General features: G+C 56.5%; 1 long non-coding RNA gene across 1 annotated transcript; it reads left to right on the top strand.

Moving 5' to 3' along the window:
- The first annotated feature begins 10092 nt into the window (after nt 1–10092).
- Nucleotides 10093–22675, top strand: LOC113926278. Its single transcript, XR_003521264.2, has 3 exons — nt 10093–10132; nt 21262–21457; nt 22497–22675. It is a non-coding gene; the product is annotated as an uncharacterized LOC113926278 (long non-coding RNA).
- Nucleotides 22676–23223: the final 548 nt, after the last annotated feature.

Raw genomic sequence — 23223 nt, forward strand, 5'->3', positions numbered from 1 at the left:
AGGCCGGGGTGGGGGGGGCAGGGTGTGTGTGGCCTCTATTGTGGGCCTTATCTCTCATATGCCAGCTCTCACATTCTGGTTTTCACTGCCACTGGCATGCTCTGTAATGTGGGAAAAGGCACACACACTTTGCATGCTTCATTTTGTCCCCCTCAGGGTGAATCATTACCAGCATCATCTCTTTATATTTTTTTTAAAAAACTTTTATTTATTTATTTATTTGACAGAAAGAGAGAGGGAACACAAGCAGGGGGAGTGGGAGAGGGAGAAGCAGGCTTCCTGCGGAGCAGGGAGCCCGATGCGGGGCTCGATCCCAGGATCCTGGGATCATGACCTGAGCCGAAGGCAGCCGCTCAACGACGGAGCCGCCCAGGCGCCCCAGCATCATCTCTTTAAATCCTACTGTCCTCTGAAGTAAGGTGCCATTGTTAGTCCCTTTTTACAGATGAGGAAACTGAGGCACAGGTGGCCTAATGATCCATAGCCTAGTTTCAAAGCCAGAGCTGTGTGAGTCCGGAGCCCATGCTAAGCCCTGCATTGCCACCCACGTAGACCAGGACCCAACACCCTACATCTTGGCAAATACGGGGCCTGCTCTGGGGATCCAGCAAGGCAATGGGGTGGCAAGGTCAGGGAGCTTCCTGGTGGAGGAGAGATGGAGCAGCTCTTGGCATGGGGACGTGCAACATAGGGGGTCAGGGCTGGTGGGGACAGGGAGCCGAGACTCAGATTCTTAGCTGACTCCTGCATTCAGCAGCAGACTGGAGGGAGGGTAAAAGGATGGGGAGCGAGACTCACTTCTGCCTCTCTCAAGCCTTGGGGGGGGTGACCTGGGACCCCCTTCAGGGCTGGGTGCGGGGGCAGGCTGTTCACTGCTCTGTCCATCGCCAGCTGTGTGAACTTGGGCAAGTTCTAGAAACTTTCTAGATTTCAATTTTCTCATCTATAAAATGGGAATTATAATACGGACCCCGTGAGGTTGTTAATACGATGATACTTAATGAGTGGAGTGAGTCATTTAGAGGCTTAGCACAGTACCAGTACCCCCTCACCTGTTCCTCCTCCTCCTCTTCTTCCTCCTCCTCCCCCTCCTTTTCTCTGGGCTTCTCTTCTCCGGGCACCTTCACTTCTCTCATCTTTCCTCAGAGGCCTCCTTGCCGGACTCTGACACCCTCTGTGACCCAACCACCCACTGGAGTTAACTTCCCGAGTGACCAGCGCCTTCCGGCTTTGTCCCCTTCTCACCTCCTGTCCCCGGTGGGACCCGAGCTCCCGAGCCTGCGCTCCCCGGCTGCTCTGCCTAGCGGACCCCGGTCCAGGCCCACGTGGAGCTCTTTCACTGCTTTCGCCCCACTGACAAGAGATGAGGTGTAAATGCCCCAGAGCTGAGTGCCTGGAGACCAGCTTCAAGGCGGGCTCCACCTTGCTGAGTGGCTGGGTCAGCCACCAGCCCTCACTGAGCTTTCCCATCCGAAAAGGGAAGCTGTCTGGGGGGCCTCCTCCCACAGGGGCTCAGTGTGAGTGAGCCGAGATGGCCCCATGGCTCCAGCCCACGGCGGCCCTTCCTGGGAAGGGAGCGGCTGATGAGGTCTGGCAGGCCAGGGTGGAGGGGGAGCTGCCCTCCCTTCCTCCTCTCGCTGCTCTACCTCCCTCCCTCCCCTGTCCAGAAGCCTCCCAGGGTCCTTTGCCTGAAAAAGAAACCATCTGCCCTGCCTTGTCGGAGGACAGGGCCTCGATAAGAACTTAGGGGAGCAAATTCAGCCTGCATGTTAATCCTTGCCTGCTTTAAGTTGGCCAGAGAGATGGGCAGAGTGAGGGCCTGGCCCTGGGGAGTAGTCATGAACAGACCTCCTGCTATCAAGGCAGCAGACGATTAGCCAATTAGCCTGGAGCAAACCAGGTCTGGCTCCTTGGGGCCTCTGGGCTGCCTCTCCCAAGGGAGCGGGGGCTTCTGGGAGTGCTGGTCAGGCAAACGGGGGCAGCTGTGGGGACTTGCCCAGAGCCCGTGCAGTAACCAGAGGAGGGAGCCTTCTTGGCGGCCATTTACAAGGAAAGGGAGGACAGGGGTGGGGCTCTGTACTCAGTACGTCAGCCGGGCCTCCTGGGTATGAGTCCCGTAATGGCAGAGAGGACGTGGCATGCAGCCAGGGCTGGGTTATGGTCAGCCCTGTCATTTTTATCATTGCTCTTACTGTTTCCATCATGCAGTGAGCACCTGTGATGTGACATTATCTCCGTGAAGTCATATTATTAACTCCAGGGAGGCTTGACGGGAATGTGAGTGCAAATTCAAACTCAGGTCTCCAAAACCTGATGTCTCAGCTATTACGCTTTGCTGCATTGTGCCAGTCTGGGTCACCCGGGGCACTTATGGCAACTGCAGATTTCCTCACCCACCCGGGGCCTGCTCAGTCAGGATTTCTTAGGGGTGGGGACAATCGCAGGCATCTGTGTTCTGAACGAGCCCCCTACCAGCACATCACAACTGAGGTCGATGCAAGAGATCTGTGGTCTGACTTGGAGACACTCAGACGGAGGGGACCCCTCTGCCTCCTTCCCCTCTCCCAGCTCCCCCTCCAAGCTGGGTGGGGCAGGGGAGTCCCACTCCTCTCATCCACTGAGGAACACTCAGTGTCTCTGGAGGCCCCCAGAGGCCTGGCAATGGTGGGGAGGCAGGCGGGCACATCCCCGGCAGAGGGGTCACCAGCCTCACCTCGGGCCAGGCTGGCAGCCCCAGCCTCAGGGATCGCTTCTCTGCCTCCATGATAGAGCAGACCCAGAGAGGGTCCTTGGCTGATCGCCGCCTCCCCCCCGCCCCCGGATGCCAGAAGAAGGCCAACCCTGCAGGAACCCCCGGGCCTGGGGGTTTGCCCTCTTCCTGCGTTTTGGTTCACCGACGCCCACGGACATCTTCAGGCAAGTCTGTTTCTCATCAGCCTCACTGGGCCTTGAAACCAAGGCTTGAGGCTGGCCCGTGGCCTTGTGGTTTAGAAGGAAGGGGAGGCCAAGTTCTCGAGTTCCCAGGGCCTCCGCACTCATAAGCCAACCCCGGGCACACACGTGCACACGCGCACGCGCACCCAAACACATGCATGGCTTGGCGGGCACTGGGCAGCCTGCAAACACCCACCTGCACAGGAGCTCGGGGCTCAGGGCTGCCGGCCCGAGAGAGTCCGAGCCTCAGGGTGGCCTGCTACAGACCTTGGCAGCCGGGTAGTCAGGAAGGCCCGGTCTGAGAAGGCCTCCCCCTGGCCAGTCCTGGCTCCTGGCAGCTCCATCCCTTTCTCAGGCTGCTGGGCTCCAGGACAGGGGAGGCCATCAGCTCTGGCATCAGCTCTGAAAGGTTCTCCCTTTGCTACCGGACGTAGAGGGGCTCACAGGTTTGTGGGGGAGCTTATGAGGTCTGAGGAGCCTCCACGGTGAAGCCTCCTCTGCCCTCTGTCCCCACAAAGTGAAGGACAAGGCTGGTGCCCCAGGAGCGTGCACGCGCTGGCCTTGCTGGGTGGGGGCCAGGCCGGCATAGGTCAGACCCTAACCTCAGACCTGAACGACCCCTGAGCGGTGCCCCCTCCATGTTAACTTCAGAGACAGGAGCTGACCCTCACACCGGAGCTGGGGCTGGGGGCCTGCTGTCCCGGGCCAGAAGGTGGGGGCATTGGGAGCCGATGGAGGGCCTTGGACACAGACCTGGTCATCTGGCCCTGCTTCTGTTGGGGGAGGGGGTGAGCTGGCCTGACTCAGGGGTAGGTCATCCCACGGCGACCTCCCCTTCCCCACTTGGATTTGGGGGCCCATGGGCTACCACCAGCCACAACCCGCTTCAAGAGCTCCTTTAAGATGGGGCCTTCTGTCCTCATGATGTACAAGGGCCAGTGTGCGGTATGCAGTAGGTGCTCCAGACACGCCGAGTACACAAATGCACTTCTTTGGCTCCCCCATTCCTTTCTATGTGCTCAGTTTCTTTCTTCCTTCCTTCCTTCCCTCTCTTCCCTCCCTCCTACCCTCCCTCCCTCCCTCCCTTCCTTCCTTCTTTCCTTCCTTCCTTCCTTCCTTCCTTCCTTCCTTCCTTCCTTCCTTCCTTCCTTTCCCTTCCTATGTCTCGGCCCTAGGACATCCCCCCACACTGCTGGACCTGCTTAGGACCCCAGAGAGGGGCATAACTTGATTTTCCAGAGGCTTCCTATCAGGGGCCAAATCCCCAAATAATCCTTGAGCTGAGGGCTGTTTCTTACCAGCCTCTCTGGACCTTGAGGAAATCGAGGCTTGAGGCTGGCCAGCAGGATCTTTTCTTCTGGAGACACACTTCGTCAGAGGGGGCCTAGGAGACCAGTTGGGGATTGGCACTTCCCTCGTGGTCATCATGGGCCAAGCCCCTGTGCCGGCCATCCTCAGCATTGGCACTCTGCCAACCTCATCACCTACCTTCCTCCTGGTCTGAGGGCTGCCCTCCTCAGCCAACTCAACAAGCCTTGCTGTGGGCCCATCCTGGGCTCAGTGCTGAGGAGATTACAGGCCATGCCTGCCAGGGGCTGACAGTCTGGCTCAGAGACGCCGACTCTCCGGAGAGAGATGGGCTGCAGGCAGGCAGTTGGTCAGGGGTGGGGAGAGCTGGCGGAGGCACACCAACACAAGTCCTTTCGCTCAGAGACGGATGACTCAGCCCTGGGTTTGAGAGCTCAGCCCCTGTCCCAGACTGCCTGGGTTTGCACTCAGGTCTGATCCTCGTGAGCAAACAGGACCTCTGTGAACTAGCCCTACCTGGTAGGGCTGTTTCCAGAATTGAATGAGTTTCTCGATGTGAAACGCTGGAATAGAGCTTGGCACATAGTAAGCTCTCAATTGATGTTAGATATAATCGTTATAGACTGGAGTAAACCAAAACCCACCGTAAAGAGCTTTAATTGACTGTTGACATTTGGTTTCCTCTCCTGGGTTCTGAGCTCCTCAGGCCCTTTATCTCCTATGCCTGGCACATCTCAGAGACTCCAAAACGTGTGTTGAAAGGATGAACACAGGAATGAACGAGTCAGGGAGAGTGTGGCATCAAGAGATACTTCCTGGAAGAGGCAGCGCCAGCAGCAAGGGTCCCACAGAGGTGGGGAGGGGAGCCTAAGGGAAGGCCTTGAAGCCTCTGGCTGGGCTGGTGGCAAGGGAGGCTCTCAAGGAGAGGGGCCCAGCCAGGCTTGAGGGAGGCAGTGGGGAGGAGGGAGGCTGGAGGGAGGCTGGAGGGTGACTGAGCTGGCTGGAGGCCCCCCGCAGTGGCTGGACAGCCATGTCCCCTGCCCTGGGTCACAGGGGGCTGGGGCTGGGTGAGGACGGGGAAAGGGCAGGGAGAGGCAGTGGGGGGCCTTCAGCTCAAACCTGTCTTCCTCCTCCGCCCAGGCACCAGTGGGCCGTTTATGGAGCCTGCAGTTCTGTTGTCACCAGGAGAAAAACCAGCCTCGCTCCACAGACCCCTCCACCAGCGGAGAAACAAGTGTTGAAGATAAGAGGAGTTTAAACAAATACATTCCCATACAGGAGACTTAAAAAGGGAAAAGGTTGTAAGTTTTCTCTCTCCCCTCTCTTTTTCTTTCCTTCCTTCCCTCCCTCTCTTTCACCCTCCCCCCTTCCTTCACTTTTTTTTCTTCTGACTTTATCAACAGCCTAACTGGCAGATCAACAGAACAAAACAAAAGCAGCGGCCCCATCTCCGTGTCATCCTGTACTAAACACTGAGGATGTATAAAAGGTTTTATTGACCCAGAGCCAATAAAACGGTCATCCTGTTCATTTCCCTGCCTCCAGATGCAACCGCATAGAGATCCCTACAGAGGATGCCCTGTTTCCCTCAGAGGTGCCCTGTGGCCTCCACTCTAGCCCCTTCTTCTGTCCAGCCTACAAGCAGCACTCTAGGGAATGATTCTTGGGCAGCAGAAGGCCCAGTCTAGACCCAGCACTGACCGTTACCCATGGAGCAGGGGAGGCTGTGCTGGGTGCAGCGCAGGCTAGTTGGTGGGGAAAGTGTTTTTGCATGGGGAGACACGGCCCTGCCCTTGGGGATCCCCAGTCTGAGGGGGAGACACAGCCCTGCCCTTGGGGATCCCCAGTCTGAGGGGGAGACACAGCCCTGCCCTTGGGGATCCCCAGTCTGAGGGGGAGACACAGCCCTGCCCTTGGGGATCCCCAGTCTGAGGGGGAGACACAGCCCTGCCCTCGGGGAGCCCCAGTCTGAGGGGGAGACACAGCCCTGCCCTCAGGGAGCCCCAGTCTGCGGGGGAGACACAGCCCTGCCCTCAGGGAGCCCCAGTCTGAGGGGGAGACACAGCCCTGCCCTCAGGGAGCCCCAGTCTGAGGGGGAGACACAGCCTGTGTTCTAGGAAACCCCTGATATGAGGGAGTAAAGAACTGCACCACAGATAATGACCTGTTTTTCACTTTTGATGCAGGATGACAAGACATTGAGGAGGGTGGGCCCCCCAAATCTGTATCACACAGAGAACATGTGTGAAGCTGTGACAGGGTAAGGGGCAGTGGGGAAGAGTATCCTTAGTTCCCTCTATCCCTTTTCTGTCCCCAGCTTGACTGACCAACAGGGAGGGTCACTGGAATCCAGTGTCCCCTTGAAGCAGGAGAGAGTCGGGGCTGGAGAAGCAAGAGTTTGGGAGAGGCCTGCTGAGTGGCTCTCTGGAGTCTGGCCGGCGAGTGACCACAGGAGATAAGCCCCTGTGATAAGGGGCAGTCAAGCCACCTCATTTAGTGGAGAGCCCGTCGGTGACAAGCTGAGCCCTGCACGGCCCCGGACGTGTGTGAGGGGGGAGTGGGGCAGTGGCCGCGATTCGGGAGCTCTCGGCTGGAGGGCAGGGCTGGCAGGCGGGAGGCTTCCAAAGGCGGAGCCCCCAGCGCCCCCTGTCTGTCTCTGCCCAGGTGGAAACATTCCCACTCCCTGACAGGGGGGCATCTCCAGTGGGACCTCATTAAGATGGAGATGGTGGGGACGGAATGTGGGTGGGGGCCGGGGGGTTTCCTGGATTCCCAGCAGCTTCTTGGCTCCTCCCTTGGTCACAGTATATCCAGTGCTGGAGCTCATATGACCTAGAGGCCAAAGGGAGGATTCCAGGGAGGGGGAGTGTGAGCCTCAGGGCCGGGGAGTTGGCTGTGGCCTTTTTGTGACAGAAGAATTCCCCTCTGGGGCTTGGGTGATGAGCCAGGGCTGCCTGCATGTATCTGCAGCAGCCAACACTGGAAGACTTTTAGGTTCAGAAGGGTAAACTGAGGCCCGCAGAGGGGCAAGATTTTGCCTAGCACCACCCAGCCCACACCAGAACTGCAGTCAGCCTTCTGCTCTGCTCCGTGTACGGGCATGGACGCTGTGGGCCGTGTTCTGCAGGCCCAGCGGCTGCAGTGGGGCCCTGGAAGGGGTCCCAAGCCCAGATCTGGCCCCCCGATCGTGGCCAGCCAAGGCGACCCACATGGGATGGCCCCCAGACTTCCAGGCGACGCTCACTCATCACTCCGTTAGTTGCTCTCCGGCGGACAGTGCACAGACGGTTCTCATTCTGGCCTGGCGCTCCCCGAGGCCCAGCAAGAGCACCGAGGACATGCTCAGCTTATGAGTCCCCAGGGACCTTCGAGCTCACAGCAGTTTCGGACAGAGCACAGTAGAGTTGGGCAGGCAGATTAGCTGTCAGGAAAATCGCTCTCCGCCTTCCCCAGGTAATGCCACAGAGAAACGCTGAGATTGTGTGCCTGCTGGGCACAGTCCCTGCCTTGTCTTCCCTTCCAGAAGGGGGAGCAAAAGGCATGGGGACAGCCAGCTGTGGGGAGGGGGAGCAATGACATAAATCAAAATGCCTGAAATGAATATGGATAGGAGCATGTTTTATGCAAACTACGCACAGAGGCATGCAAATCTACCCCAGAGGATGGGGAGGTGGGTAGGACATGTGCAAATCAGGGCTCCAGAAAATCTTGACAGTGAGAGTCTCTCTCTCTCTTGAAAGGGAGCTCTCTTGTGCAGAGCTTGGGTCGGCCTGCTCTACCAGAGTCCCAACTCTGTCACTCCATCCCCTCTGTCCACTTGTGTCAGGTGGTGTGACCCCAGGTCACTCAGGGGCTGGGGCAGAGCATGGTATGGCCCAGATGGAGCCTCTCAGAGGGCACAGCCTCCTTCTACTTTCCCCAGGCTGCCCTGCCCACTGCCCTCCAGCTCCTAACCGCTGTCCACCTCTGCATGGCAGGGAAGGGGCTGCGGCTGCCCATCTCCCGGGACTGCAGTCTCCACCCCAAGCTTGGCCTGTCCCCCCTCAAAAGGCCAAGAGAGTGGTCTGCCCCGGCAAGATGGCCTCCTCCGTGGGTCCTCCTGTTGTTGTCAGCCATGCCCAGCACACAAAAGATGCTCAATACCAAACGACGCCTGGAATAAATGAATGCACAAACACAAATTCAAATGCATGGTCACTTCCCTCCGGGAACCCTTGTGCTCCCCTTCTGCTTCTTGGTATTTCTCACAGCTGCTTGTGTATGGGGGCTGAAACGTGTGTGCTCTTTCCTCACCTCCTCAACCAGCCTGCGCTCACCACGGGCAGGAGGGTGTCCTGGTCATCGTTCTGGTCCTGGCATCTTCCATGGAGGGCTCTCAAATGTTGATCGACTCAATGAACACACAAACATGTGGTTTATAAGTGTCTGCCTGCTTGCCTCTCCCCCCTCGCAGGTCCTTGAGTGCCTGGAGGGTGAGGACGGGCTCGCTTGGCCGTAGAACTCAGGGCTTGGCACGTAATAGGCACTCACGACACGTGGGACAGATAGATGGGTGCATGGGGACCTGCTGACAGGTCTCTGTCCTGTTAGATCCCCAGGGTCTTGACTCGTGGGCAAATAAAGGATGAAGTGAAGGGATGAGCAAGTGAATGAACAAGCGAGTGAATAAATGACTGAGTCCTGTCGGACGTCTGAAGATACTGTTGCCTGCTGCACAGTGTTACTGTCCCCAGCCTAGGTGACCGAGCACACACTATGTCCTGTGCTCAGATCTGAGCTCCTCTCCGACTTCTCCCCTGGGGCCTACTCCAGCCTGCAGACCTTCGCTCCTATACCACCCTCCCACAGCCTTGATCCCCCCACGGTTCTTCCTGTGGCCTTGACGCCCCCCCATCACCCCATTACCCCAACCAGCTGTTTGGCCCAGAGCCCCACAGCCTCTGGGTGGCTTTCTCCTTCCTTCTTTGAAGTTGCCAGGTCAAGTGCAGCTCTGGAGCCAGCTAGACTTTCTGGACTTGAGTCTGTCTGCTTGCTGCCATCTGCCAAGGGGCAAGACACTGAATCTTCTCCAGCCTCAGTTTTCACATCTGTAAAATAGGGATAATATTGGCCATTAAGAGGCTTAACCGAAGCTCCAAACTGACTCCTGAAATGGAGCCGACTGCTTGCTTAAGCATTCTGTCCGTGGGTCTTCCCTTCTCTCCCTGCGCCTGCCACTGCCCCTGTTAGCCCCCGGTGGGGCTTGCTGTCTGCCTAGGAGAACCCCCCCTGCTTTTGGGGAGCAGGAGCAAAGGGCTCACTTCTGTAGGAAGGGGAGTCCCAGAGCTGGTTCTAGTGGAGCCTCCCCACCAGAAGTAGGGAAGGAACTGGGACCATTAAACCAGAAAAGACACCCTAAGAGAGAAGGGGAACTGGAACCTCTGTGTGAAGCATTCCAAAGCAACGGCTAAAACTGAACCAAGAGCGAGCTTGAGGTTAGGTACGAGAAAGGACTTCCCATAGGGAGGTGGAGGGAGAAGCATGTTGTCAGAGGCAGAAGCCAGGGCTCCCCTGCCTGAAGTTTAAGGGTCCTTGAGAAAAAAAAATAATTTGAATTTATCTTCTGCTTCCAAGCTATCAAATGTTTGCCTAATCCTTATCTTAGTTCATCCCCATCATAAGCGCTGAATACATGGTAACCGTGTACAGCAGGTCCCCCCCTTATCCACGGTTTCGCTTTTCACGGTTTCGGTTACCCACGGTCAACCTCGGTCTGGAGGCAGATGAGCCTCCTTCTGACATCATTAGAATGTCGAAAGCAGCCTAACGCCGTGTCACAATGCCTGTGTCATACCCCTCATCTCGTCTCATCACGTGGGCCTTTATCATCTCACCTCGGCTCAGGAAGAAGGTGAGTACAGCCAGTAAAAGATATTTGGAGAGAGAGGCCACATGCACATACCTTTTATTACATTCTGACGTTGTCATTTTTCTATTTTATTAGCAGTTATTGTTGTTAATCTTTTGCCGTGCCTAATTTGTAAGTTAAACTTTATCATAGGTATGTATGCGTAGGAAAAAAACATGCTATGTAGGGTTTGATACTCTCCACCGTGTGAGGCATCCACTGGGGGTCTTGAAACAAATCCCCCGTGGATGAGGGGGGCTACCGTAGTTTGTGAAATAGGTGGGACAAGCATCATGATTCCCCTGTCCCACAGGGAGGGAAAAAGGTTCTGAGAGCTCACAGGACGGGCCCAAGTTTGACCGGCGGAGGGTCAGGGAACTGGGCTGAGATCTCTCTCATGAGTGAGCCCAGATTATTGGCTTTCCCTTGCCCTTTCCAGGGTGTTTTTTGAAGCTGAGGTTTAAGGCTGATTTTTTTCATTTGTTTAAGGAAATAACGGGAAGCGGAGGGTGGAGGAAGTTTTCCCAGCACCTGGAGTATGGTGGGGCCTGAGTGTGTCCCTTTATGTCTAGAGCTGGGCCGGGACCCGTGTGGAGGTCAGTGAGGAGGACTCTCTCTGAGGCAGAAAAGGGAACATCAGGGCAGGGAGGAGGGGTTGGGCCTCCGAGCTCCCATCAAAGGCAGACGCCTCTTTGACCCCATCTGGGCGGCCAGCCTTTCACCCGCCTGTGTGGCCAGACACCCCCATTCCCACCCCAGCCCGGCCCATCTCCGCCTTGCCCCAAACCTGCAAACAATGCGTTGTTGACAATCCACGGGGGCTAAACACTCGATAACACGGTCCCCACCACGCCAGACATCCTAACAGCAGGCTGGGGGGCTCTGTGCTGTGACGGGAAGATGCTTTGAATACATCATCCTGTCAACCGAGTTTATTATTCTTTTGGTCAAGATAAACTGCAGCCGCCATCGAGGGGTTGTATAAATTCCAGGCTCAGAAGTCAAGCAGGCCCCACTCCTTGTTAAACACTCACTCACACACACGCACACACATGCACACACACATAAATCCTGCTGAGAAAATACTACCCCCCTTGGCCCCACAGCACTCTCAGGGGCTCAGTAGCCTCTGTCTCATGGGGTGGTCCTAGGAGCAGCTTGGGCCTACCCTTGGGCCCCTTCCCTTGCCAGGACTGAGCCGACTCACGCTGGGGGCTCAGGAAGGTCTCCCCACAGGAGCCGGCTGTCCTCCCATCAAGCCCAGCCTCTTGACTCCTGGACTTCTGTCTGCCCAAGGCCACAGCCCTGTGTGGGTGGCCAGAGCACCCATATGGCTGTGTCGGGAAGGGCAGAGGTTCTCAGACTCTTGAGCTGACAGCCAGGCCCTCAACGTGGATCCCCATGAGGCCCTCAAAAGCGGCCAGCATCTAGCCTGGGGGAGGAGGACCCCGGACTATCTCCTCTCCCCACCCCACACACATAGAGGAAAAGCTGAGGAATCCATGTCATTTCCAGAGAGACGGGTCTCTGCACCCAGAGTTACAAATCCAGGCCTTTCCTCCCGGGGCCCCTGGCTATTTGCCGCTGGAAGGGAGGGGCTCGGCAGGCTTCCTTTCAGTCTTGCTCTGTCTCACTTGGGGACTTCAAGTCAAATCAAAACAAAGCAAAACCGCACGCCGGGTGCCAGGACAATAATAGGGAGGCAGCCAGATGCAGCGGGAAGAACATGAGCTTTGGTGAGAGATCTAGGTTTGGTTCTCCAACCTTCGGGATCCTTCTCCATTAAATGGGGAGAGTCGTTTCTACCTTGCAGTATTATCATAAGGACCGGACGTGAAGCACAGCACGTAGCAGGTGCCTGCATGAATTTTCTCCATTTCCAACACCCGCTTCCTATTCTCAACCAGGCCAGGGAGGTAACAGTATTTATTATCCCATCCTACGGATGAGGAGGCTAAAACTCCAAAGAGCGCCCAAGGCATCTCAGATAGGAAACCCCTTTCCCTTCTAACTCCGAAGCAAGCGTATCACAAATAATTATTTAGCACCTGCTGGGTGCAGGTAACTGTGCTGGATATTGAAGGAATGAATAGAAGGACTTCAACCTGAGGTTGTCCTCCTCCAGGGTGCAGGTTCTGTCAGGTCAGGGATCTGTCTGTCTTCTGCAGGGCATGTCTCCCCCTGTCCAAGAGGACTCTGGCTCTAGCAGGTGAAGCTCTTGGTTTGAGGTCCGAGGATTGGTCTCACCATATCTGTAAACCACGTGATTCCATGCAGATCTCTCCGAGCCTCATTTCCCTCATCTGTGAAATGGGCGCCTTAGGATGCAGTCTCGGGAAGGACTGGGCCAATGCCAAGGGCCTGCTCTGGTGGAGGCGTTCTTGCTATCCCAAGGCAAGGAAGGAGGGCAAATCCCAGACGCCAGAGGCCCAGCTTGTGTAGAAGCAAATTCCTGCCCCCATCAGCTGGATGGCTGCCACCTGCTGTACTGTCCCCAACACTGGTCCAAGGATCACCCCCAAGCATTTAGGACATGCCACGTCCCACCCCCCCTCCCCTGCAAGGACGTCAAGCAGGCAGAGGAAACTGGCAAGCTGAAAGAGGCTGGTGTCCAGCCCCAGGTCCCTCTCTACCCACCCCCTACCCTCTTATCTGCACGCAGACCTCCCCAGGACTCGGAGCCAGGGTTTGGAGTGAGCTCCTTGGAGTGCTCCCGAAACAGGATTTACAGAAACCACGCCGGGGACTGGGGCCCATCCCAGGGGACACGGCTTTGGGAAGAGGAACCAGCATGGATATCTGGAACTCGACGCTATCTGACCATGTGCCTATGCTTTCCGGATAAATCATTCTTTAGAGGTTGCCCAAGGGCTGAACCCCACCCCCAATAAAGCTCCTCTGACCTGTTTTGCATCTCAGGCTCCCCCCAAGGCCTGACTGAGGGAGAATTCCACCGCTAAAAAGTGTGGGGAATTCACTGATGGAGTTCAGCCTTCCCATTTCACAGATGAAGAGACTGAGGTTCAGAGAGACTGCAGCCACTCAGAGATTAGAGACGCACTAAGGTCAGGCTCCAGGCCGGGCGTTCATTCTTCTGCTCCAGCCTGCCCACAGCCATTGCCCAGTGGCTCACCAAAGCTGGGCTCGTGAAGATTCCATGAGAATCACCTGGGCAGCTTTGTTGAAATTAGGATACTGATGATCTGGATTCTTCCTGAGCTCCCTGGGTGATTCTCCTTCATCCCCGGGACTGGGAACCAGTGCTCTGGGCCATGAAGCATATTCATAAATCATCAGGACGGAGCTACATGCCTGCTGTGTGACTTTGGACAGATTACTTTCCTTCTCTGTACCTCAGGTTCCTCATCAACTAAAGGGAATAACAATAGTACCCAGTGCTGAGCATTGTTGTGATACTAAATGAGTTAACACACAGCAACACAATACCTCACCTCCTTCGCCCTGCACTTCCCTCACTCTGCTCCAACTACAGCAGCCTCCTAGCTGTTCCTTGAACACACCACGCCTGTTCCTGCCCCAGGGCCTTTGTACTTACTGTCCTCTCTGCCCAGCACTTTTGCCCCCCAGGGAGTCCCATGCTCCCTCTCTCAACATCTTCAGGGGTTTGCTCAAAAGTCACCAAATCCAAGGCCTCTGCTGACCAGCCCTTCTCCCAATTTGCTTTTTACCACCTAGATTATTTTCTGTTTATTCACTTCTTGGCTTATTCTGCTTCTCCCACGAGAATGTGAGCTTCCTCAGGGCTTTGTATGCTTTGCTTAATGCCATATCTCCAGCATCTAGAACAGTGCCTGCGCTCAATAAATATGATTGAATGCATGTAAATAAAATACTTGAAACTGTGCTGGGTGCATCATAGGTGTCTAATAGAGGCAGGTATTACTGTCATTCACACCGGCACCAACACTGGACCCGGTAAAGACCAAACATGAGGTATGGCTCAGGCCCGCAAGGGGGGGAAAAGAAAGAAAGCGTGTACTTTACAGGCCGAAGTAGGCGCCCATGAGCTATGTGGCCTCGGGTAGGTGTGTCCATGTCTCTGAATCCCAGGCTCCTCTCTGATCAAATGGGGACGCCATGCTTGTTCTGTGCTTGGCGTTCCTGGGAAGGGTGTCCAGGTGCTGCGTCTCCGCTCATATTTTGGCTCTCGGCTCAGAAACAGACAGGATCCAAGGACAGACGCCTGAGTGAGGTCACAACTTAGGGATCTAATGTCACCCTGACATGGGAGCAGCGTTGCTACCTGCCTAGGCGGTGCAGACACAAGGACGGTTGCCTCACCAACGGGAGGACGTGCTGGGAGCTCCTGACAGGTGGGAAGAGGCCTCCAGATGGCCCCCTCTCTGTCACCACCTCCTCACACCCGGCTTCTGTTGACTGAGGGAGCCAGGAGATCACTGCCGATAAGGCACAGGCCCTGCTGGGCTAAGCTGACAGGAGACCTCCTGCTGCCACTGTCCCCCCCAGGGGTCTGCCCACACTGGGGGACAGCTTCAAGAATAGCTTTCTCCCTGGGCTCAGGGGCTCATGGGGGAGCCTGGAAGTGCCTTCAGGGAAATGTTCGAAATTTTTGGTCTGGTACTTCCCCCATTCCTGGCTCCTAACATGTATTCAGATTACACAAATGAATGAATGAATGAATGAATGAATGAATGAACAAGGGTTTCAGACTTCACCCCACAGGCCTGGGGCTCAAGGCTAAATCCGCTTCTTCCCCCTTGTGCCAAAAGGCAGCAGTTCAACAAAGAAGACACTTCTGAGCACTGACTGTCTACAGGCAGGGACCTGAGTGGGGGCACCCACCTCCTCCCCAGGGGAGCTCACGGCCTAGTGAGGACACAGCACAGAGACCGCTTTTCAATCTGACTCCCCCTTGTGAAGACAGAGCTTTGCTCAGGTGGGGAAGCATAGCCAGGGCGCGTGGGGGAGGGCTTCTCGGAGGGGGTGACACAGAGTTCCTAAAGGCTGAATCTAAACTGCTCAGCTGAACAAGGGGAAGGGTAACCTGGGTGGTGGGAGTAGCTGGTGCCGAGGCGTGGAGGTGGAAAGTCGCCTGGGGTGTGCTGGGGAGGGCCCCGCCACTCAGAAGAACTGGGGTTACACAGAGGAGGAAGTAGCTGGAGAGGAAGGGAGGTGCCAGGCCTGGGACCCTGGGGAGGGGTGACCTGGGTGGGCTTTAAGCAGGGCCGGAGTGTGCTCAGAGTCACAGGTTTTCACAAGGTCCTGTGGCTGCACAGTGGCAAAAGGGATCTGGGGGCTCAGGCTGGCGGCCTGGGCAACAGGCCATGGGGGTGGCACCGGCGTCTGAGGAAAGGCAGTGGTCACTGGGATTCCCATCCCAGCCCCCACCTACTTGTCTAGAGTACCTGTTGCTCTGTGTCAGTTCAGATTTGAGGAAACTGAGGCCCGGAGAGAAGACATGGAGGCCCTGAGTGGCTGAGGGCCACCATTCTGGAGGTAGCTGGGCTATCTCTTCTACCCTGAGAATAAAACTCTGGCCGGGGCCAGGTCTTCTTCAGAGCAAGTTGCCCCAACTCTGTGGTTTTCCTTTTAAGAGCGAGCACATGCATTGAGCTTAAGGGCAAATCTATACCCTTGTGCTTCCTCTGCAGAGATAATAAAGTTAATGGGATTATTTCCTATACCCAAGAATAGGGCTGCTAGGAAAATGTTGTGGCGTGAAGGCTGTTTGCAAAGGCCAGAGCGAAAGGCCAGCTCTTTGCCACCAGGAGGAAGTGAAGGGTGTGTCTCCCCGGGCTCCGGGGGAACCGTGCCACCAGGGCCCCACTCTGCCCGAGCCTGCTGCGTGCCTGGGCTCTGACTTCGCTCTGCCTCCCTCGGCTCTGATTCACACAGGTGGCCAGGTGGCCAAGCTGCCCGGCCCTGTCTCCCTGGTCTCCAAAGTGCGGGTTCACTGGCTAACTGGTTAGCTTTTAGACAAAAAGTTCACCCTAGGCCCGAAGAATCCTTCAAGCTAGACTTGAAAGATGGTCTCGGTCACCACTGTTTTGTAAATGGGGAAACTGAGGTCCCCATTTACACAGAGGTGAGCTTGTTTCAGGTCACATGGCCAGTTCTGGCAAGGCCTGGTAGGGAAACTGAGGCACAGAGACGGGAAATGCCTTGCCCTGGTCCAATGGCCGGCTGATGGATTGTCGTGGGGGCAGGGAAATAGGCTCGGAGAGGAGAAATGGCTTGTCTGGGCCCCCACAGCCTGCTGGCGGAAAGCCTGGGCTTGATCTAGGTCCCTGACCCCTAGAACAGAGCTGGCTCTGAGTTCCATCCCTGCCCCCCGGCCCCCACTCATCCACGGAGGGAAGCCTCAGCGGATCGCTGCAGCCCCTCTCTGTTTGCTGAATCTCAGTCATCCCTGACGGTGTCTCCAAACCCCCTGCTCAGCCCCTTTAGATCTTATCGACCCAGCCCCTCTGAGGGCTCCTCACCTGGGCCATCCTCAAATAGCATCCGTGTGCACAGGTGCGCGGGCGCACGGCATGCTGGGCATTCCAGTAGGGGGTAGACAATGGCTGGGTTAAGAGGGTCCTCTTCTTTTCGCACCTCCTGATTCCTCAAGTTTGTAAATCATTATCCCAGGCCACACAAAGCAGGCTTTGAGCAGGCCTTGTCGCTGCCCCGTGACAGGGTAGGCAGAGGCTACTGGGGTCCCTGAGTGGCTGGGCGGTAGCTCCCGGCCCCCCCACCCCCCTCCTGGGCACCAGGATTGGGTTACCCCTATAATCCCTGCTCCTCCATCCTCCCTCTTCGTGCCCGTTGTAATTTATAATCGAGGGGCATGATGCAACCTGCTAATTACATTGCTCGATTTTGAACACATCCCCGGCTTCTGTGACTCAGGCTGCAGAGGGAGGAGGGAGCAGCCAGCTCTGCTTTGTGGCTTATCAGGGCTGGGTTATTCTGCTCACACCCGCTCACGCCTCCCGGCCCTCAGCCTTTGTTAACCAAGGCTTGCATCACCTCCTGCTTTCCATTTCTCCAGAATTTTTTTAAGGGCCCTTTTTTATGAGCCACTCCATCTTGTTAGCTAATGAATGATTGTGGGGCAGCGATGGGGATCACTTTGTGTCTCTATTAAATGTTACATGATTGCAATTATGAGTTAACAAGGGACAGCTAATAAAAAAAAAAAAAAAAACCCTCATCTATTCTGCAGCCTGGGGCAGACCTGGGACTCAACTGCCTGATTCCCAGGCTGAACAGTTCCACACCCTGAGGAGCACAGGCTGGACCAGGAGCCCCACCGAGGGAAGGATGGATGCTCCCAGGCCGTGGGTGTGCAGCCAGCAGGAGGGCAAAGCTCTAGCTCCAAACCTCTCTGGGGGGCTCCCCACCCATCCAGAGAGTTCAGGCCCCCATAGGCGGGTGTCTGGACTATTGTGGCTCCTTCGTGTCTGCCATGGCTCCCACAGCCCCTCTCCGCACCCGAGCTGAGCGAGCTGCTAAAGATGAGGCCAGCCGGGCCACGGTCCTGCCCAAACTCCCTTTAGTGGCCTCCAGGTTCTCCCTTTATCACTGGGCCCTCATTTAAACTCTCTGCTTTCAATTAGCCATTTCACGTGGCAGACCTGTCCTCGCCAAACCCTGTTCAGGGCCTGCTGGGCCCCTGCAAGACAGGGTGGCCTCAAGGCATGGGCAGGAGGAGGGTCCGAGTGTTGGAAGGGGTGGTGCGCACAGAGACCCCGCAGCTGGCTATCACTTTCCTGTGGGGGAGCCTCAGACTCCCCCCGGGCGTGCCCGGGACGCTGGGGCATGGAAATAAACGGAGTGGCGTTGGCCTCTCCATCACTGCTCCAAGGAGGCAGAAGGCAGGCTGTTGGCTTGGGGTCGTTCCCTGGGGGCTGCTGTGGTATGTCCCACGAATGGCCACTGAGCCTCTGCGGGTGCCGGGGACACAGGAGGCTCTCAGTGATGGTCGGAAGGGAGGGGGGCAGAGGGACAGATGACATCCACAACCCACCAAGAAGACCTCAACTCGTGCCCCGAAGACGGATCGCGCAGAACACAGCCCACTCACATAGCACACAGCTACGGAGTAGCAGGACTGGTGTCCCTTCTGAGCAACCAGAGACACGGCAGAGCCCGTCAGCCCGGGGTGTCTGGTAGGTGAAGACACAAGACTCCTGAGTCCTGGTCTAGGCAAGTCACAGCCTCTTGCTCGGCCTGGGTTTCCCCTCTCCATTCCCCAGCTCGCACCCCAGCATTCTGTCTGCGCTCTAGCTAAGCTGTTCACAGCTCTGCCTCCGGCCGCCCACCTGCACCCCACCTCGACCGGGAGCTCCTGCAGCAGGGGCCTGTCGTTGGCTGGCTCGGCTTTTCAGAGGCACTCGGTAAATGCTGAGCTACTAAGCAGCTGAAACTAAATGCTCTCCTTGCCCCCACTCTGTGCCAGGCTTCCTACCTGTGCTCCCTGGGTGTCACTGGGGAGCCTCCCAGCTACTGGGAAAACGTCTTGATCCCCACTTTCCAGCTAAGGCAACCAAGGTCGAGAGAGCTTAATGGCTGGTGGCCATGGGGTTGGGGCTGGGGTTGAGCGGTCTCTGCCTGGGCTCTGAACCAGAAGCTGAGTGTGCTACCGACTGAGGGCCCCCCCTTCCCAGCTCCTTACGGCCTGGGCGGCAGCGGGCAAACAACCATGGGGTGGGAGCTGGCAAGGGTGACCGCAGGCTGGGCGACAGAAGGAACACAGTCTGAGGACACCACTGAAGTGCATCTTCAAACACTGCGGCCTCGCTGTGGGCGCCGGGAAACCACAGCCGCCCACATCCCAGCGGCCAGGGCCAGCCCAGGGCAGGAGGCCAGGCTAGCAGGAGCAGAGGGCGGCTGAGGGGCACACAGAGCAGCAGGAAGGTGGGGAGTGGGCAGGGCCCTGCCAGGCTCACCCACAGAAGGCCTCAGCCAGTGGCAGGGCGGCCTATACAGTTTGCCAGGCCCTTGTTCAAAACTATTAGGAATTTCAAGATGGCAGCAGCAGCGCTGTAAGCCAACCTCGGGGCCCTCTTACGCGTGGGCCCTTCGGGTTGCATATTCAAGAGGCCAGTCCAGGCCAGTAGGCTGTTTGCCGGCCTCCCAGCTCCTGGTTCTTCTTGGCAAGGCACTTGGTAGTAGACACCATGTGAAAGGTCTGGCCCCTCATGGCCGAGTGGGGCCCGCGCAACCCACAGTACAGGGCAGGGTACGGCAGGGCTGACAGAAGGACCAGGCCTCGGGAAGGCTCATGCTGTGGACTTTTTTGGAAGCCGTGTGGACAAGGCCAGGCCAGCACACTGCTGCGATGGCAGGCAAGCAGGCAGGCAGGCAGGTGGGCAGTGCTGGGCCTGCTTGGTGACTCATACCCACCTGGCTGCTCAGAGATTCTTTGCTGCTGCTTCCACTCTGAGGATGTTGGGGAGAGGTTCTGGGCCCTGCCAGACATATCCAGAGTCCACAGCTGGGCTACCCACACACCTCAAGCCTGCAGGAAAGCTCAAGGTCTGTGGGTGCCCAGAACTTGGCAGGTAGCTTGGCCTCCGGAGGCAGGTATGCTGTCACCAGAGGGGAGCACAGAGCCTACCTTGAGCCTGCATCCCCCTAGGCTGACCCTTGGCAACAGGGATGACCATGTCCACAGGCTCCTGGCCCGCCTCTACCCTGCGTAAGGTGCAGGACTGGGCTGAGCCCCTGGTTGCGCCTGCCACCACGGTCCCCAGCATAAGGTTCCGCACACAGTGGGTCCTCAGGAAATATTGGTTGAGCAAACACATGAGGTAAGAGGACATCAACTCCTGCCGTTTGTCTTAGGGCTGACACTTAGCTCAAAGGTCAAAGAAAGGAAGTATGCTCTTGGTGAGCAAAGGGGCAGAACATACTCCCAGCACACAAGCGTTATATGCACACCTGTGCCTGTGAGTGTCCTTGTGGGAATGCATGTGTGAGGAACACACGTGTACAGGGTGAACTCGCGTATAGAGGGTGAAGCTCTAGACCTGGATCTAGGGGAAGTATGCAGGTCTGGTTGTGGGTACAGATAATATGCCCACATACGGGGTGTGCACACATGGCGGGGGACACTGTGCATGTTCTGTGTGGGAGGCACCCGTGCCCACTTGGTGAGTACCGGCACGCACAGGGGCCATCCTCTGCTGCTTGGACTTCATCTCTGAGCCAGTCACCCCGCCGCTTCCAGGAGCCAGGCTTGCTCACGGCCTGGGACAGGGGGAGAAGTGTGGTGGCTGGGAGTTCAGGCTCTCAGACTCTGCCCCTCACTCACTGTGTGTCTTTGGGCAAGTTACATAGACTCTCCTCGCCTCAGTTTTATTGTCTGTAAGAGGGGCTCACAACAGCACCTCCTTCATAAGCTACAAGGCATGGAAATTGGGGCTTGGTACCTAGCAAGGGTTCGACGAATGTGAGTTGTTATTAGTACCCTGGCTGGGGGCTGCCACTGCATCGGGCGCCAGGGCTCGTACGGAGACGGGGTCGGGGCCTGTATCCATCCATCTCCATGAACGTGATGGGCAAGCTCCAAACCCTGGCCGCTCTGGCCTGAGAGGCCAGAAGAGGGGAGGGTATGGCCCCTGACAGTTCCCGTCAGACTCCACAGAAGCCGCTGGGGAAGCTGCTGAGGAATCCCCAAATTGAGAACACACACACATGGTGGGGCACGGCAAGGTAGGGGCAGCTTTTTTAAAAAACAGCCCTCTTGGGACAGCGGAGCTGGGCCCCAGAGGCCACCCACCCACTGTGGGGACTGGCGGCCGCTAGGGACGAGGTAAATCACCCGCAATTGCCCTTTGGACTGCGGTTGCTGTGAGAGGTAACATGCGTATTACTGCTACATAAACACGGTTAAACTATTTGCCATGGCCTCAGCCTGGCGGCCCCGGGAACACCCCGCCATGCGGGGCTGGGTGGGCCTGCCCCAGCTCTGCAGGCCATGACGGTCGGGAGAGGGATTTGTTTTGGCAAGAACCAGGTCCTTGGCGCTTTCCGGCTGCTACCCAACCAAGGGCCTGGCATGGCCCAAGGGAGGCAACTTCTCACAGGCCAGGGAAAACGTGTTTTGAAATTATGGAAAGTAGCAGAACAACGAAAATCTCCTCCTTGTTTTCTTTTAGCCCTGGCCTTTTGACCTGCTTTGTGGAGGGCACTGTTTCAAGGAAGAAGGAGCTTTTGCCCCCCAACCCCAGAATGCACTGGGGCGGATCTCCAGGCAGGATTCTGAGGAAGAAGACTCAGCCCTGCTCCCGAGGAGCCCCCAGCGTGTGGGAGAGAACCAGCCCCTGCCCGCAGACTGCCTCCGCCGGTCTGAAGGTGGAGACCCAGCTCCTGTCCTCAGCGCCCTCCTTTGCTCTTGCCCACTCTAGGAGTGGAGGCACAGTTCTGCTCCTCAGAATGGGGGAGCCCCTCCCTATTTGAAGGGTAGACTGGACCACATGAGGCTCAAGGCCTCTGACAGACTCAGGGAACAGGCTGTCCCTTCAGGCCTTCCCAGCAGAAATATCCCTGAGTTGTTCCTTAGATTCATTCAGAGCAGGGGCCCTTTTCTGGCTCTAGTCTTGGTCCATGTTTTTTCTCCAGATGAACCATCGATTCCCTTTTTTCTTGGTTTAAAAGTTACCAGGGTCACTAAAGAGGTCACTGAGGCTGACAAACGTTAGAGGGATTTACCACCAGGGTGTGGAGGCCCGGCCCACCTCAGAGCCTCCTCCCTGGCCCCTGAGGCCTCCCCCTCCCCTGATGTTGGGGCTGCCCCTCCATCTGCTTTCTGCGCTCTCTCCTGCCACTCCTGTACCAGGAGCGCACCCCTCAACCCTTCCGGCCCAGTCAACAAGGCCTTCTTTTCTCCCATAGTCTACACAACCCAATCCAGTCCATCTGGATTAATCTACTTGTCCTCCAGCTCTTCCGCTAGTAGTCGCCAGCATTCACTGAAGGCCTTGTTAGCTCGCATACATGCCCTCCCCCGCCCCCCCCCCCCCCCCCCCCCCCCGCAACCACCACCACTGGGTAGGTGGGGATTTCTGGCCCCGCATCAGCGAGGAGGAATCGGAGGCTGAGAGAGGCTGGCTACTCTCCCAGGTCACACAGCCGGCAAGTGGGCCGGGGGTCTGCTGGCCAAGCTCGGTCTCCTGCACCACCTTGCCCGCCCGCCCGCACGCCCAGGGAACGAGGAGCAACCGGTTCTCTGTTAGGCGGGGTCAGAAGGGGTTCCGGTGGGGTTTGAGTAAGCCAGTGAGGTTATCCTTCAAAAAGTTTACCTCAGAAGAGAGTAGTTACTCTGATCATGCTGCTCATTTGGTACATTTTTGTTCTTGTTTTTGATTTACATTTTATTTATTTCTATCAACAGGTACAACGTGGAAACGGTCGGAAAGCAAGTCTTTGTCTCTGCCCTATCCCAGTGCCGTGGGCCCCTTCCTTCCAGTGGCTTCAACTGTGATGATTCCACCCTGAAGCATCCCCTGCCTCTAGAGCGTTCTTGCCCGGCTTCCTGTGGTTTGATTCACTCACACGTACTTTTAAAGTCAATTAAACTCATCACATCAGAATCAAACTTTTTTCTTTACCCAATTTAATCCAATTATTCTTTGAACTTGATTTCAAGTAACATTTTTAAAAGAAACTCTGCGCTTTAGAATACTTTTAGACTTAGAGAAAAATGGCAAAGATAATACAGAGTTCCCGTATACTCCACACCCATGTTCCGCTATCGTAGACATCTTAATTAGTATGGTATATTTGTTATCATTAACGAACTCATACTGAGACATTATTATTAACTCAGGTCCGTACTTTTTTCAGATTTACTCATATCGTTCTCCTGTTCCAGGACCCCGCCCCGGGTACCGCGTTACATCCAGTTGTCCTGCCTCCGTAAGCTCCTCCTAGCTGTGCCAGTTCCTCATTTCCTTGTTTCGGATGACCTTGACAGTTTTGAGGAGTACTGGTCAGGTATTTCTGTAGAATGTCCTCGGTTAGGACTTGTCTGGTGCTTTTCTCATGACTGGGCTTGAGTTAGGAGTTTATGAAGGAAGAATACAGAGATAAAGTACCATTTTCCTCACATCGTATCAAGG

This window comes from Zalophus californianus, chromosome 7, assembly GCF_009762305.2.
Source record: "Zalophus californianus isolate mZalCal1 chromosome 7, mZalCal1.pri.v2, whole genome shotgun sequence".
Classification (NCBI taxonomy): domain Eukaryota; kingdom Metazoa; phylum Chordata; class Mammalia; order Carnivora; family Otariidae; genus Zalophus; species Zalophus californianus.